Source organism: Neovison vison, chromosome X (genome assembly GCF_020171115.1).
Source record: "Neovison vison isolate M4711 chromosome X, ASM_NN_V1, whole genome shotgun sequence".
In the NCBI taxonomy this organism is placed as follows: domain Eukaryota; kingdom Metazoa; phylum Chordata; class Mammalia; order Carnivora; family Mustelidae; genus Neogale; species Neogale vison.
In genome coordinates, this window is record NC_058105.1 from 42,838,091 (window position 1) to 42,852,223 (window position 14,133).

A 14,133-nucleotide genomic window follows, 5' to 3' on the forward strand; every position below is an offset into this window, starting at 1 on the left:
CCTCAGTGACCAATCACATCATGTTAGATGGAAAATGTTAGATGTAAAATATGACTTCCAATCACACCGAATAAAGGATTGAGGTTTTTAAAATGGGGTAATGAGCTTACAAGTTTTTTTTGTAAAGATTTTATTTATTTGTTTGAAAAAGAGACAGTGAGAGACAGCATGAGCAAGGAGAAGGTCAGAGGGAGACGCAGACTCCCCATGGATCTGGGAGCCTGATGCGGGACTTGATCCCGGGACTCCAGGATTATGACCTGAGCTGAAGGTAGTTGCTTAACCAACTGAGCCACCCAGGTGCCTGAGCTTTCAAATTTTAATGAATTTGAGCAGAAGAAATATGAAACTGGTTTAGTGACAGTTACTTTACAGTCTTGCTTCTCTTGGATACTTATTAAAGCAAATTATCTTCATTGATGGATGGAAACCAATTTAAAAGGTCCATGATACTTAAAGTTCCTTAAGAATTTTCTTTTCTCTTTCCAAGAGTTTGGAGGTATCCTTTCAATAAATTAAAATAAAATGAAGATTAAGTAAACTGATTACTATGGCTAGGCCCCAAACCACCAATTTTATTCTAACTTTAATTCTAAATTTTATTCTAACTCCAGAACTCTTAACCTCTACAGCTATCAGCCACTGCTACACTTCCCCCTCCAGCCCCACGATCTACTATCTATAACTTTTTGATATGTTGCTCCTATCACAGCACTAAAAATGGCTATGAAAGTACTCTGAAAGCCATAAAATACTATAACAGTGTTTGTAGTATTTATTTATTCAACAAAAATGTGCTTAGTGCCTACTCTAAGCCAGAGAATCTAGAAATCAGGTGCTCACATCACCTTGTACAAATGGCTGCCTTTTCTTCCAGGTACTGCTTTTCCATACGCCTTGTGTCTTGTCACCTTCTATAAGCTCAGGAAGGAGTGGGGATAACATATGTGACCCTCAAATTCCTCACTGAAGAAGTATAAAAAATATTTTATTTCATTGTCCAAAGATTTCTGGTAAATAAATACCATTAAATTAGGAATGAGAAGCCCTAGTTCCTAGTTCCAGCTGCCATGCACCCGAAGCCAGAGATTCTCCCTCCTGGCCCCGATTCCTTTTCTACCATGCGATCTGATCTCTAAAGTCCATTCCAGCTCTGCTGTTCAGAAACTCTATGACATTTATGTAATCCTGTTTCACAATGCATACTGGAAACAATTTCTCGAGCAATATTTCCTAACATAAGTTGTTATTGTACAAATGTTTCTGTCCCTCAAAAATTTATATATTGAAATTCTAAGGCCCACTGTGATGGTATTAGAAACTAGAGCCTTTGGGAGGTGATCAGGTGGTGAGGCTAAAGCCTTCATGAATGGGATTGGTGTCTTTATAAAAGAGGCTTCAGAGAGATATCTTGCCCTTTCTTCCATGAGAGGGCACAGCATGAAGGTGCCAGCTACAAACCACAAAGAGGGCTCAAAATGCTATTATTGGCAATTGATCATGGACTTTTGAACCTCCAGAAGAGTAACAAATTTCTGTTGTTTATAAGCTATCCAGTCTGTAGTATTTTGTTATAACAAATGGACCCCTTCTTCAACAGTCTAAGACATATGCTCTTAAAGAAGTTTGGTTCTATAGAATTTTAAGAGACATTGCATGCAAAAAAGCTTTGTGATAAGCTGAGCATATTTATTTAGGAGCCCAGGCTTGGAACTAAACTGTTTCAGTTGAAATCCCAGCTCTGTTCCACACTAGTTGTATAACTTTGAGCAAATTACTTTATTCTTTAGGGCCTTGCTTTTTCCCTCCCCTTCAAAAAATGGGGGTGAGGACAGGCCCCTGGGTAGTTCAGTAGGTTAAGTGTCTGTCTTTGGCTCAGTTCATGATCCTGGGTCCTGCGATCAAGCCCTGCATTAGGCTCCCTGCTCAGCATGGAGTCTGCTTTTCCCTTTTACTCTGCCTCTCTCCCAGTTGGTGGTCCCCTCCCCTCTCTCAAATAAATAAATAAATAAATAAAATATATATTTTATTAATATATATAAATATTTATATATATAATATTTATATGATTTATATAATAATTTATATAATATATATAATAATAAATATAATATATATAATATATAATATATAATATATATAATTATATATAATAATTTATATAATATAAATATAAAATTTATAAATATATAAATATATAAATATTTAAATATATATTTAAATATTTATATATTTATAATGTATATTTATATATATTTATAATATATTTATATATATTTATATATATTTTATAAATATATATTATAATATATATTCATATATAAATATATAATATATATTTATATATATTATATGATATATATGATATGATTATATATATACATATATATATCATATAATATATATAAATATATATTATATATATTATATATCTTAAATATATTATATTTATATATATAAATATATAAATATATTATATATCAAAAATATTGTATTTATTTATATAAATATTTATAAATATATATTATAAATAAATATTTATAATATATAATATATGATTATAAATATATATTATAATATATATTATAAATATTTGTTTATAATATATATTTATAAATATTTATATAAATAAATACAATATTTTTGAAATGGGGTTGATGAAAACTTTTATAGTGTTTTCATGCAGATTAAGCATGTCAGTGTATATGAAGACTTACAATATTTCTTGTCATTCATGGAAAGGGTTCAATAAATGGAAACTACTATTATTGATATCATCTCAACATCATTACTTAATGAATTTGAGAAACTTTAAAAAAGCTGATAAGGATTCTATACTGCAGGACTTTTCACAGACTTCAATGTCCTTATGACTTCCCTAGACAGGGCTGCACTTCCCAAACTTATTCTTTTAAAGATTTATGTATTTATTTTAGAAAGAGAGAGCATGAGCAGGGGCAGAGGCTGAAAGAGAGAAAGAATCCTCAAGCAGAATCCCCACTGCATGTGCAGCCCAATGTGGGGCTCTCTCCCATGACTCTGAGATCAAGACCTGAGCTGAAATCAAGAGCTGGTGGTTTAACCAACTAAGCCACCCAGGTACCCCTGTCCAAATTATTTGAACTCAAGATCCTCCTTCCCATGGTCCCACATCCACCCAGAATATATTGAAGGACTTGTGCCAAATGGAATAGACTTTGGGAAACTCTACTCTAGACAAAGTGTTAAGAAATCTTGGTTCTATTTATGTCTGTTATTAATTGTATGTGTAACTGGGAAAAACCACTTAATATCTCTGTGCCCCAATTACTCTTATAAAAGTAAAAGACTTAAATAATCTTACTGAAGTTCCTTTGTGATGTTGAAAATTAAAAAATACTATGATAAGCCCTCTTGTAGGACCCTAATTGTCCCCATTTGAGAGACTATGAAGTGATTCACTTTTTATCATCCAATATTTTTCAAAAAATATTTTCTAGCAACACTAGACAAGGTATAGGTTAAGCAGCCCTGAGAGGTTATAAAAAACTAAAAATAGGAGACATTCAGGAGAAAATCCCAAAGTTAGAGCAGTTAGTAACTACTTAAAAGTAAAAATATAAGCTCTTGGAGCTCAAAAGGCCCTCAAATTTAATTTAGACTTTTAGAGAGGAAGAAACTAATACCCAGAAAGGGGAACTGACTAGCCTAAGATCATACAGAAAGTTATTCACATGTTCTGCTATTTCATAAAAACTGCCGACAGGATGATGAGAGATTCAGTTATCTGTCCAGTACTGCATTTATGAGCATTTATATACCCACTCCAGTTTAATGCTGGATAAGTGAGAGTGCCTCACGTGATGAAGACCATATTCCTCTTGATATTCTAGACTGAAGAGCAAAAAGAGAAAGTGAGATTCACAGCCAAAAATGGGTTACTCTTTTCCAGGTGTGTGTGTGTGTGTGTGTGTGTGTGTTTGCACACATGCAGAAGTGTGTCTGTATTTGTCTTTTTTTCCCCTCATGGTTCAATTTCAGTTTATGAAAGACAGCATTAGAGAGGATGTTCTCTTTATTTAGTAAAAAAAATGCTAGAACATCTTTTTTTTTTTTTTCCAATTTATTTATTTAGAACATCTTTTTCTAGAACTTCTGACTTTGAAGATTCACAGCTGTTTGGGACTCCCCTGGCTCTTTGCTTACTCACTAGCACCTTACTTCTTCCTTCACTGGTGTTTCTCCCTGGACCCCACTGTGTGAGAGAGAGACACAGAAAGACCGAGAGAGAAAGAAAGTGAGAGAGAGAAGCTATTCTTTTCTCCTATACTAAGGCCTGATTCAACATTCTGATTCAACTTCATAACTAACCTTGTAACCTTTCTAAATCTCAGTTTCCCCAAATGTAAAATAGAGATGCTAGTAATACCCATTGGATATGGTTACTATGGGGATTAGATGAGTGCATGCATATAAAAGGCTTAGAGCAATGGCTGGCACATTTTCATTATTCAATTACTGGTGACCACTGACTGACTTCTGCACATTTACACACTGGTACTGCAATATAAGTTAGCTCTCTCTTCTGAAGGGCCATTTTTATATAAGAATCACAAGTTCCTAAACTGTGGATTAAATTTTTAGAAATTTATTGCAATGAAAATAAATAAACCACTGCTTAAAGATTATAGTCAGAGACAGAAGGAGATATATCAAAATGTTAACAGATATTATCTCTGATGTGTGGAGGGAGAGATTGTAATAGGTAATTTTTACAGTTTTAGTCTTCTTTATACCTTTCTGTACTGCTTAAAGTTTCTAGAATTAGTATGTTACTTTTATTTTTTATTTAAATTGAATTTATAGTATAAGTTGGCTATATATTACTTTTATAACAGAAAACAATAAAACAGTTTTCTTTATGAAAAAAAATTCAAAGAATTTTTCCATTACCCAACTGATCCCTGTCCTAGTGATTTCTTTTTAACCATTGATGATTCTGGGGGCAAATGGCAGAATCCCTTCCATAAGGCTGGCTCTTGTTTATGTAATGATTCTTGTTACCCTTTACACATTTTGGTCTCTCCCTTAGAAGGAGGGTGAAGGCATAAAGTATAAAGAAACACCATATTGGAAAATTACCACATTAAGCCACATGGCCAAATGACCAAAAGCATTGCAAACAAATAGTCATGCATATAAACATTACATTATGAATAGAGACTGTCTCCTAGCATCCATCCTTTCTCCCCCCTCACTCAAACTTCTCCATGGGTAGGTTAATATCCCAGTGTCAGTAGTAACTCTCTAAGCTTTGGTCAGCTTATATCACAATCCTAGAATTACATAAACATGGGATCTTGTATTTATTATTGAATTACAGTCTGATGAGAGAGACTACCACATGCATGCAGCATCATAAAAATTCTGCAGTGCTAGTTCCCCAGGCTGTGTGTCCTTCAGACAGCAGTGACAAATGGAGCAGTCTGTAGTGAGCTCCTCCTGATGACATGAGTTCACTTGTCAACTAGGGTTTATTACAAAACACGGACCATTGCATTGGGCTCAAACAGAAGGCAATTTTTAATTCATTTATAACTCATGCCACTCACTTGTTTAACCTCGGCTCTTAAGGGGATGGCTTTGCAAACAGAAGCCCCTTTGGCTATATAAATTAGTGACTGTTAATCTTACAGCCAAACATTTTAGAAATTTTAACTATGTTTACCTGTTTGTCTTTCACTGCAATTAAAAAAGGTACCTTTCTAATCGCTTCTCGGCCTTTTGGCTAAGATCAAGTGTAGTATCTGTTCTTATCAGTTTAAAAAAGGTACCTTTCTGACTTGAAATTTACATGCAGGTCCTGAAAATTATATTACCAGGGTCAGATGCAAAAATCACATTGCAAATCACAAGCATATTTCTCCTTTATATTCCCATTTAGGTATTTAGCACACAAAAGAAAAATGCAACTTGATTTTTTTCTCATGTTTTATTCCAGAAATCAATAGTCTAGCTATCAACTGGTATTCCCCTTTGAAATTCTTTCTACTGCAGGCAAGTAACAAATGCCTATATAATCTGAAGACTAAAATTGGGGCATGTGGGTGGCTCAGAGGATTAAGCCTCTGTCTTCAGCTCAGGTCATGGTCTCAGCGCCCCGGGATGGACCCCTGCATGGGGCTCTCTACTCAGTGCCTGCTTCCCCCATCTCTGCCTGCCTCTCTACCTACTTCTGATCTCTCTCTGTGTATCAAATAAATAAATAAAATCTTTAAAAGAAATAAACACTAAAATTGTCCCATTGACAGAGAATAGGAATTAATAAACAAATTAATTAGAGTCATACTCAATAAAAAATGAATTTTCTCTGATTACAACAAAATTAAGAAGGCATCTAAGAAGAGCTGGGTAGGGAATCAATCTCTATTGATCCACCTACTATGTGCCACATGCATTTGCTTACCTTGTCTCATTTAACCCCCATAAGTGGTGTAAAGAAACTATTACTATCCTTCTTTTACAGAGGAGGGGATTGGAATCCAAATGAGTAAACTACCTTGGCCACAACAGTATTTATCAAGGGCCAGAAATCAAATGCAGGCCTGTCTAACATTAAAACCCCATGGCCTTTCTAAGACTGTAAATAATGACAATGATGAAAATGATAGTGATGATGATGATATTAACAAAAATAACTGACCCATATACATGTCTCTTCCATTATTGAAGTAGAACCTATAAGGGTTTTTGTTGTTGTTATTGTTCTTTGTTTTTGTTTTTGTTTTGTTTTTAGAGGGGATCTCACCTGTCTAGGGAAAAATCTCAAACTTTGTGTAAGTTCCTGGTAATTTTTTTTAAAAGATTTTATTTATTTATTTGACAGAGAGAGATCACAAGTAGGCAGAGAGGCAGGCAGAGGGAGAGAGAGGAGGAAGCAGGCTCCCCGCTGAGCAGAGAGCCCGATGCGGGACTCGATTCCAGGACCCTGAGATCATGACCTGAGCTGAAGGCAGCGGCTTAACCCACTGAGACACCCAGGCGCCCCAGTTCCTGGTAATTTTTACCTCAAAGCCATAATGAGTATATTGATACCACAAAACCTCAAATATTCAGAAAGCATATATAACTGCTATTCTTCCCCACTATGTGCTTTTAGGAAAAAGTAAATTTTCTTTCTTAGCAGGTAGGACAGAAACACTTTGCATATAACTGTGCCTAATAAATTGCTCTTACTTGTAGCTATGCATACTATTAGGTCTAAAAACTCTCAGAAATGCTTTAGGCTTTATCCACTTTTTCCCCAAAGGCAGGCCTATATTACAGAGGTTTGTCCAAGCAACTGGACAAGTTCTCTCTGAAATGCAAAAATGGAGCTAGGGTCTTTGTCTTCTAAGCACAACGCTGTTTGTACATCTAAGTGAAACAGACTATTTCTAACTTCAATGATTTCAAATACATCAAGCAAGCTATGATACCCAGGCTTTCCTTTCATGCATGAGCACACCCAACTGCACACTGATGTTTAAAATTCTACATAGACCCTAATTGGTAGAAGACTTTGATACATCTCTCATCCCTGTGTAAAACCCCTTCTTTTCTAAGCTCATTCAATTTAATTTCACCACACTTACCGCCTTCTTGTCACAACCATCTATTGAATTCTGATCACTTTTAAGATTTATTAAAAACCAAAGAAATACAAAAAATTATAAGAACATAATATGAGCAACTATATGCCAGCAAATTAGACAATCTAAAAGAAATGGATACCTTCCTAGAGACATATATACTACCAAAAATGAACTAGGAAGAAATAGAAAACATGAACAGACCATAACCAGTGATGAAATTGAAGCAGTAATCAAAAATTTCCCAAGAAACAAGAGCCCAGGGCCTGATGGCTTCCCAGGGGAATTCTATCAAACATTTAAAGACGAGCTAATACCTATTCTTCTGAAAGTGTTTCAAAAAATAGAAATGGAAGGAAAACTTCCAAACTCACTTTATGAGGCCAACATTACCTTAATCCCAAAACCAAAGACCCCATCAAAAAGGAGAATTACAGACAAATATCCTTGATGAACATGGATGCAAAAATTCTCACAACTGGGCACCTGGGTGGCTCAGTGGGTTAAGCCGCTGCCTTCGGCTCAGGTCATGATCTCAGGGTCCTGGGATCAAGTCCCACATCGGGCTCTCTGCTCAGCAGGGAGCCTGCTTCCTCCTCTCTCTCTGCCTGCCTCTCTGCCTACTTGTGATCTCTCTGTCAAATAAATAAATAAAATCTTAAAAAAAAAAATTCTCACAACATATTAGGCTGTAGGATCCAAAAGTACATTAAAAGGATTATTCACCATTACCAAGTGGGATTTACTCCTGAACTGCAAGTTTGGTTCAGTATCTACAAATCATTCAATGTGATATATTAATAAAAGAAAGAACAGAAACCATATGATACTCTCAATAGATGCAGAAAACGCATTTGAAAAAACACAGCATCCTTTCTGATCAAAACTCTTCACAGTGTAGGGATGGAGGGTACATACCTCAGTATCATCAAAGCATCTATGAAAAACCCACAGTGGGAGGGGGGACAAGATGGCGGGGTACTAGGAAGAGGCGTCTTTTCAGCTGGTACCCCAAAGTGAGCTGATTACCTACCAAAGAACTCTGATCACCCATGAAATCAGCCTGAGATCAGAATTATACACGTCTGGATCTCTACAGGGGCAGAAGACGCCAGTGAGCAGGTAAAGCGGAATGGGAACAGCGGACTGATATCGGAAGATAAACAAAAGGGGGAGGGAGCCACCAGAGGCGACCGGTGCGAAAGTAATACCCCGATACGAGCGAGAGTGCCCTGAGTCTGGGGACCAGCATTAACTCGGAGACTGGTTGAAAGCACTCCAAAAGAGCAAAGGATCGCGGGGGCAAATTGTGGGAATCGGGGCGGCTAGGGACAGGGGCTTGAGTCCCCAGTCCCAGACGGCCTCCCCGGCGCGGAGGCAGAGAGAGTGCGGCGGAGAAACCGGCTCCTGGTCCCTAAGCCGCCAGCGCGCCCCAGAGCGCGGGGGTTCCGGCTCCTGTGAGGGGATGGGAGCCGGTCTGCAGAACACGCGCTAGCCCTACCACAAAGCTTGAGATGCGCGTGCACGTCGCTCCAGCTCTCCTGGGTTTCTAAGGCCCTGGGGCGCTTCTTGACCCGGGCCATTGTTTCAAAGTCTAAGCCGCGCGCGCACGAAACTCTTCCCCGGACAGAGGCGCGCAAAAGCCCAGCCTGCGGCTTACGGACCAGCGCCCCGTTCTCAGTGCCCCAGACGCGCGCCCGACCCACAGCCGCCTCTGAAAAGAGGTGCGCGCAAGCCGGGCACTCCCAGCCCCGGCCGGTGGCAAAATCTCAGTGTGCGATCGCTGCTTGGAACCTCTCTGGTGGTCAGGAGCTCCCAGACAGCCGCCACTGCCTTGGCTTTGGGGACGAGCAAAAGATCCTGCGCCCCCAGGGTCTTTAACTTGGATCCTGCGCTGCCAGCGTCCAAGGGGGAATTTATTCAGCTTCTGCACCCAGACAGAGGCTTCTGAGACGGAGATCAGGAAGTGTTCCAGGGTGCACCTTGACTGCACCAGAGTTGATACATCCAGCTACATCTGTTCAGTCTTCTCCCACCAAAATGACTAGGAGGAGGAATGCCCAACAGAAGAAAAATACAGAGGATGGACCTTCCGCAACAGAGCTAACGGCTATCAACATAGACAATATGTCGGAAAGAGAATTCAGGCTAACAATTATCCAGGCAATAGCTAGGTTGGAGAAAGCCATGGATGACCAAACAGAATTGATTAGAGCCGAACTGAAAGCGACCAGACAGGATGTTCACAATGTTAGGGAGGAGCTTAAAGCTACCAGGGAGGAGGTCCACAATGCTCTCAATGAGTTCCAATCCAATCTAAACTCTCTCAAAGCTAGGGTAACTGAGACAGAAGATAGAATTAGTGATCTGGAAGACAAACAGATAGAGAGAAAGGATCAGGAGGAAGCCTGGAACAAACAGCTTAGATCCCACGAAAGCAGAATTAGGGAAATAAGTGATGCCATGAAGCGTTCCAACGTCAGAATTATTGGAATTCCTGAAGGGGAGGAGAAAGAAAGAAGTCTAGAAGATGTCGTGGAACAAGTCCTTCATGAAAACTTTCCGAATCTCGCGAATGAAACCAGCGTCCATGTACTAGAGGCTGAACGGTCTCCACCCAAGATTATACACTCCAAAAAAACATCACGACACCTGATAGTCAAATTGAGGAATTATAATTGTAGGTATAATCTCTTGAAAGCTGCCAGGGCAAAGAGGCTCCTTACTTACAAAGGGAAGCCCATCAGAATAACGTCAGACCTGTCCACAGAGACCTGGCAAGCCAGAAGAGGCTGGCAAGATATATTCAGGGCACTAAATGAGAAGAACATGCAGCCAAGAATACTTTATCCAGCAAGACTGACATTCAAAATGGATGGAGAGATAAAGAGTTTCCAAGACCGGCAAGACTTAAAAGACTATGCAACCACCAAGCCGATACTGCAGGAAATATTAAGGGGGGTGCTATAAAAGAGGAAAAATCCCAAGAATAGCATTGAATAGAAATATAGAGACAGTCTACAGAAAGAAAGACTTCAAAGGTAACTCGATGTCAATAAAAACGTATCTATCAATAATCACTCTCAATGTGAATGGCCTAAATGCACCCATAAAACGGCACAGGGTTGCAGATTGGATAAAACGACAGGACCCATCCATATGCTGTCTACAAGAGACCCATTTTGAACCTAAAGATACACGCAGACTGAAAGTGAAGGGGTGGAGAAGCATCTTTCATGCCAATGGGACTCAAAAGAAGGCTGGGGTAGCGATTCTCATATCAGATAAATTAGACTTCAAACTAAAGACTGTAGTCAGAGATACAGAAGGACACTACATAATCCTTAAAGGGACTATCCACCAAGATGATCTAACAATTGTAAATATCTATGCTCCCAGTATGGGAGCAGCCAATTACTTAAGAAAACTGTTAATCAAGATAAAGAGTCATATTGATATGAATACACTAATCGTAGGTGATCTTAACACGCCTCTTTCAGAATTAGACAGATCATCGAAGCAGAAAATCAATAAAGAAACAAGAGCATTGAACGACACATTGGACCAGATGGACCTCATAGATATATACAGAACATTCCACCCTAAAACAGCAGAATACTCATTCTTCTCAAGTGCACACGGAACCTTCTCCAGAATAGACCACATACTGGGTCACAAATCAGGACTCAGCCGATACCAAAAGACTGAGATTATTCCCTGCATATTCTCAGATCACAATGCTTTGAAACTGGAGCTCAATCACAAGGAAAAGTTCCGAAGGAACTCAAACACCTGGAAGCTAAAGACCACCTTGCTTAAGAATGCTTGGATCAACCAGGAGATCAAAGAAGAACTGAAACAATTCATGGAAACCAATGAGAATGAAGACACTTCGGTCCAAAACCTATGGGATACAGCAAAGGCGGTCCTAAGGGGAAAATATATAGCCATCCAAGCCTTGCTCAAAAAAATTGAAAAATCCAGAACACACCAGCTGTCTCTACACCTTAAAGAACTGGAGGATCAACAACAAATCAAACCAACTCCACACATAAGAAGGGAAATCATCAAGATTAGAGCTGAGATCAATGAGGGAGAAACCAGAGATACAGTAGAACGTATCAATGAAACTAGAAGCTGGTTTTTTGAAAGAATCAATAAGATCGATAAGCCACTGGCTACACTAATCCAAAAGAAAAGAGAGAAATCCCAAATTCATAAAATTATGAATGAAAAGGGAGAGATCACAACTAACACCAAGGAAGTAGAAACAATCATCAGAAGTTACTACGAACAGTTATATGCCAATAAGCTTAGCAACCTAGATGAAATGGATGCATTCCTGGAAAAATATAAACTACCAAAATTGAACCAGGAAGAAATCGACAACCTGAATAGACCAATATCTAATAACGAGATTGAAGCAGTGATCAAAAATCTCCCAAAAAACAAGAGCCCAGGACCTGACGGATTCCCTGGGGAATTCTACCAAACCTTCCAAGAAGAAATAACCCCTATTCTCCTGAAGCTGTTTCAAAAAATTGAAGCAGAAGGAAAACTTCCAGACTCTTTCTATGAAGCCAGCATTACCCTGATCCCCAAACCAGGCAAGGACCATACCAAAAAGGAGAATTTCAGACCAATATCACTGATGAATATGGATGCTAAGATTCTCAACAAGATCCTAGCCAACAGGATCCAACAACACATTAAAAAGATTATCCACCATGATCAGGTGGGATTCATCCCTGGGCTACAAGGATGGTTCAACATTCGTAAATCAATCAATGTGATACAACAAATTAATAGGAGAAGAGAGAAGAACCACATGGTCCTCTCAATTGATGCAGAAAAAGCATTTGACAAAATCCAACATCCGTTCCTGATTAAAACGCTTCAAAGTATAGGGATAGAGGGAACATTCCTGAACCTCATCAAATCTATCTATGAAAGACCCACAGCAAATATCATCCTCAATGGGAAAAAGCTTGCAGCCTTCCCGTTGAGATCAGGAACAAGACAAGGATGCCCACTTTCACCACTCTTGTTCAACATAGTATTAGAAGTCCTAGCAACAGCAATCAGACAACAGAGAGAAATAAAAGGTATCCAAATTGGTAATGAAGAAGTCAAACTCTCTCTCTTCGCAGATGACATGATTCTTTATATGGAAAACCCAAAAGACTCCACCCCCAAACTACTAGAACTCATACAGCAATTCAGCAGCGTGGCAGGATACAAAGTCAATGTGCAGAAATCAGTGGCTTTCTTATACACTAACAATGAAAATACAGAAAGGGAAATTAGAGAATCGATTCCATTTACTATAGCACCAAGAACCATAAGATACCTGGGAATAAACCTAACTAAAGAGGTAAAGGATCTATACTTGAGGAACTATAGAACACTCATGAAAGAAATTGAAGAAGACACAAAAAGATGGAAGACCATTCCATGCTCTTGGATCGGAAGAATAAACATCGTTAAAATGTCTATACTGCCTAGAGCAATCTATACTTTTAATGCCATTCCGATCAAAATTCCACCGGCATTCTTCAAAGAGCTGGAGCAAATAATCCTAAAATTTGTATGGAATCAGAAGAGACCCCGAATCGCTAAGGAAACGTTGAAAAACAAAAATAAAGCTGGCGGCATCACCTTACCTGATTTCAAGCTTTATTACAAAGCTGTGATCACCAAGACAGCATGGTACTGGCATAAAAACAGACACATAGACCAGTGGAACAGAGTAGAGAGCCCTGATATGGACCCTCAACTCTATGGTCAATTAATCTTCGACAAAACAGGAAAAAATATACAGTGGAAAAAAGACAGTCTCTTCAATAAATGGTGCTGGGAAAACTGGACAGCTATATGTAGAAGAATGAAACTCGACCATTCTCTTACACCGTACACAAAGATCAACTCAAAATGGATAAAAGACCTCAATGTGAGACAGGAATCTATCAGAATCTTAGAGGAGAATATAGGCAGTAATCTCTTCGATATCGGCCACAGCAACTTCTTTCAAGATACGTCTCCAAAGGCAAAGGAAACAAAAGCGAAAATAAACTTCTGGGACTTCATCAAAATCAAAAGCTTCTGCACAGCAAAGGAAACAGTCAAAAAAACAAAGAGGCAACCCACGGAATGGGAGAAGATATTTGCAAATGACAGTACAGACAAAAGGTTGATATCCAGGATCTATAATGAGCTCCTCAAACTCAACCCACACGAAACAGACAAACACATCAAAAAATGGGCAGAAGATATGAACAGACACTTCTCCAATCAAGAAATACAAATGGCTATCAGACACATGAAAAAATGCTCATCATCATTAGCCCTCAGGGAGATTCAAATTAAAACCACATTGAGATATCACCTTACACCAGTTAGAATGGCCAAAATTAACAAAACAGGAAACAACATGTGTTGGAGAGGATGTGGAGAAAGGGGAACCCTCTTACACTGTTGGTGGGAATGCAAGTTGGTGCAGCCTCTTTGGAGAACAGTGTGGAGA

At 38.6% G+C, this 14,133-nt stretch overlaps 1 protein-coding gene and 1 pseudogene across 1 annotated transcript in view; one reads left to right on the plus strand and one right to left on the minus strand.

The window, feature by feature from the left end:
* Positions 1 to 14,133, minus strand: part of IL1RAPL2 (interleukin 1 receptor accessory protein like 2) — a 1,343,934-nt gene that overhangs the window by 1,082,911 nt on the left and 246,890 nt on the right. The window lies entirely within an intron of this gene.
* LOC122897706 lies at positions 5,748 to 5,853 on the plus strand (annotated as a pseudogene).